We start from the raw sequence: 4,347 nt of genomic DNA, 5'->3' as shown, positions 1-4,347 counted from the left end.
TTTCAACAGTACCCAAAAAGACTTTCATGTGCATCCTTTATAAGCTTTATTCTTATCTATCAGCCAATCTGTTTATAATTCTTAGTTCATTTTCTTTGGATTTGCTTTGCTTTGTAACTATTAATCTTACTGATTTTTACTTTGGTTAAATTCTATTTTACTATATGAATTTTCATTCTATTTCCTATTCTCAATGTTTTATTTTCATATTTTAGATTCTTTTGGTTTTCATTTGGATTTTCTACATATTGTCAAGTTTTTTTTTATGGTTTTGACTCAAAAGTTTGGTTGATCAGCAATCTATCTTCAAGATTTTATATTCAAAGAAGGCCTTTATTTCATTTGTTACAAACATCTTAGAGACTACAGTTCAGGTTTACTTTATGTTGAAATGCTTCACTCTGCATTACCAAACACTTGAGACTGAGTAAAAACATGGAGTATATTTCTATATTCATGATCATAAACATATTTTTATTAGTCACCCAAAAGATTATCAGAAAATGCCAAGAGCTTCAAGATAAAACTGTGCATAGAACTGTCTGCTTAGTACAGGAACTAGTGGGTGTCTATCTCTTAAATGTCAAGAACATCATCTAATATATTGTTTAACAGTTGTGGAAGCCAAATTTCATTCTGTGAACACACACCCCATAGACGCACACACCAGACACACACACAAACACATACACACACATACACACACACATGCACACACAGATGCACAAAACACACACATGCACACACATACACACACACACACACACACACTTTTCAAATATTCCCAAGATGTTTCCACAATTCAAGGCGGTCCATGACTCTTACTCACTTACAAAGAGCTACCTTGAGCTTCTCATTCTCACGAGTACAGTCATGTTTGTTGCTATTAGTCTCTCATTTTTGAGCTGTATAAACAGCCTGGAGATTCAGAATCTGTTTTGTAGTTTCTTATTTAGATTTCTTCTTCAGTGCTTTCTATGCCACAGGGAAATTTATCTATAGTTACTCTCTGTTTTTTCAGTCTTAAAGACAGGATGAGTTTGGTGCCTATCTCACTGACCTGCTGTGATGGACACTCTCCACCACTTTTTCAGTTCCTAAGTTCATGATGCCTTTGGGAAGACACAGTCCTGACCTCCCCTCTAGTCCTTCCCACCACTGTGAATGGTGGGAACACCTGCAGCTTCACTTTCTCTTGGAGATGTGTCAAGCTCAGATGATTAGCATGAAGGCTTTGTTCCTCAGGGCACGATATAATTATCTCTTTCCTTATTAGCATTTATCTGCCCTGTGATGACAACCATTCATTGGGGTCTCAATGAATCATCTCCTGTGTGCATTCTTTTAAACCAGTGAAAGGCATGTCAGTCTCTTTTTTCCTTAACTACAGTACAAAATATACATAGCTTTCTGTGTAAATGGACAGCTTCACCTGGCCTTATGATTAGCTTTTACGACATGATCAAGAAGCTTAGGAGACAGGAGATGCTGAATGTGGTTGCACGTGCTGATAACTTTTGCTTAAAGAGGTTGAGGCAAAAAGATCACATGTTCAAAGCCGGCCTGGGCTACACATGTTGGGGTTGAAGATTTAGCTCAGTGGTAGAGCACTTGCCTAGCAAGCATACCTCCCTGGGTTTGAGTCTCAGATTTGGTGTCTGGGGTGGGGATAGGAGTGGGAGAAAGCACAGTACACAGATGAAATAGTTTATAGTCTTTATTTCTATTTCAAAGTGAAACAATATCTTTCAAATTAATTAGATAATTAACTGGTCCAGGAAATAGAAAAATTTCCATCATTATCAGATTAAATTAATGATAATTGCACATTGTTATTCATTTTTATTCGTTCTAAAATTACAGGTTTTTTTTTTTTTGAGACTGAAGGGGGATTTCACCTAAATTTCATTAGATGAAACAAACTTGAAGTAGCACACGGTATTATAAGATGCCTCTCTGAGACCATGCTGAGGGTGAGTCTTGGTTCACATCTTAACTTTATGGCACTACACCTTAGGAGCCATGTTCAGTATTCTCTTCTTAGGAAGGCAATGCAAATGCCAGTCACGTGGGGCTTCTTGAATACTTTCTGAAAGCAGAGAATACAAAGTTTGCATGCAAAATTATTATTAGAATGTGCCCTCATGCAGCATATTTAAGTACTAAGTTCAGAGACATGGGAACTGTGTTCTGTTGTGTAGGGAGTTCTACAGATCTATAAGCGATAGACAATGGCTTCAAGTAGAACTTCACCATGGTAATATGAAAAATGTCTGCAGAGACTGTTGAAAGCTCTCTAAAGGACATATCCTCCCAAATAAAGACCTCTGTTTAATACTGTAGTATATTATATACAGGAAATAAAAAAAGTCTTGAAATCTCTTGAATTCTGAGTTCTATAACTATACAGTCTGGTGAAGAGAACAGAATTTGAACTGTGAGCTTAGTTCAGATACCAAACAACTGTCTTAGCCACCTCATTTTAAAAATCTAAACAATATTGGAGCTAAGCATATAACTTACACTCATAGCTACTGGCAAATTGAAATCAGTAATATTTTATTCTATATTTTAAAATTACAGTAAATACAAGCACCAATTCAAAATGGTAGTAAAATGCTTAAGAATGAAATGAACTGATCAACAACTTAAACCACATATAAAAATAACAAGAGATATAAAGAGGGAAGCAGATATGAATTTTTAAAATCATTACCTGTTTGACACCTGCAGGTACCTGTGCATCACTCAATAAATAACCTCTTGCCGTTGCAGCAAGTGGTCTTGGACTGTTCCTGGGTTTAGGGGTCTCCTCCTGAGGGAAGGTCCTCTCTGAGGGTCTTTCATAAGTAGGACTGTGTTTCTAGTTGCTAAACATGTATTTTTATTCAATAATCATTTTGTACTAATATCTGCATTTCTAACATCTTACTAGCAAAACAATAAAATGAGATAAACAGTATCTATCTTCATTTAACTTGTGCAATCAAAAGGTAATTGCAAGTGTTTAAAGGCAGAGTGTTTTTTTACACGTGTGTATGTACACTCACTTTAGTAGACATACATATTTCTTTACTACATGAACTGAGAAAATTAAAAAATTATGACCACAGTAGCAAGGGGTGCTTGCAGATATTGCCAATTTTAGGACTGAGACAGAATTCATAAAAAAATGAAGATAGAACATTTTATCATCCCAGAAAGTAAGAAAGTGCTATGTTAAAGGGGTATTGAAGACAATTTGAACAATTTCAATACAAAACATAAGTTTTAGAATGTATCTCAAAGAATAAAATAAATCCACTGACTCTGCTCTTATACAAATAATCCATTAAATTAATAAATATAAGACAAATATCTAATGTGTAATAACTTTAAATAGCTTGTATAAGAACTAGTCTCTTGAAATGTGTTCTGTGTGTGATTTCCTTTTTACACAGTATAATAAATAAAACAAAAAGGAGTCATTCTCCAGCAGGGAAATCTTACAAATACCCATGCAGCTGGACAAACACCTTCAGCATTTATGAATGCTAATAGTTTATTTTCTGCATATGGAATGATGAAAATGATACTTTGCCTTGCTCATCTTATATCCTCAATTCTGTGATTGTCAGTCCTTGGCTTAATCATGGGAAAATGTCATGGGAGCATAAATGCATCTACAAACCATCAGGAGTTCTCAACTGGTCTGGTCATTAACACGAAGGGAAATATGAGAAAGTGCCACACACAGGCAATAGAACACCAAGAAGACAGGGTAGAGGCAAAGTTAGAAGGGACCATGGAAGAGGAAAAGCATACCCACTAAATACCAGTGTAATAGGAATATTCCTCAAATCTCAGTAATGCATCAGTGTTATTTTGCTTAAGGCAGTGTAGTAAGTTGACTTTGGTCTTGCTGTGCAGCTGAGGAGAATTTGGAAATTCTGATTCCCTTCCCTTTACCTCTCAAGTGTGGGATTACATGCATGAATCACCATGCTTAAACCAAGCTGGTTGTATCAGGAAATAGGTCTTTTGGATATTCTGAGGAACAAACCTAGGAATCAAAGTATTTGGTAAAGATAATCTGCTTAATGGAAATTTCTGGTATTTTGAATTTTCCTGGTAACAATTATTCTTGCCTAGTTGTAAATGATTTAATAGCCTGGTTTAGGATTGATGAAAGATCACACAGACAAGGGGCATTGCCTAAAATGAAAATGCTGAACATTTAACCTGCTTGATATGCCTTTGATTTCCTTCAGGTAGGCTTCTTGACATAACATAAAAAGAGGTTCAATATGCTTACTGATTGCATTATTTATTTGTTTGGTTGGTTGTCATTTAATTTATTGTTTGTTT

This window comes from Microtus ochrogaster, chromosome 2 (assembly GCF_000317375.1).
Source record: "Microtus ochrogaster isolate Prairie Vole_2 chromosome 2, MicOch1.0, whole genome shotgun sequence".
Taxonomy (NCBI): domain Eukaryota; kingdom Metazoa; phylum Chordata; class Mammalia; order Rodentia; family Cricetidae; genus Microtus; species Microtus ochrogaster.
This window is presented reverse-complemented; position numbering follows the sequence as displayed.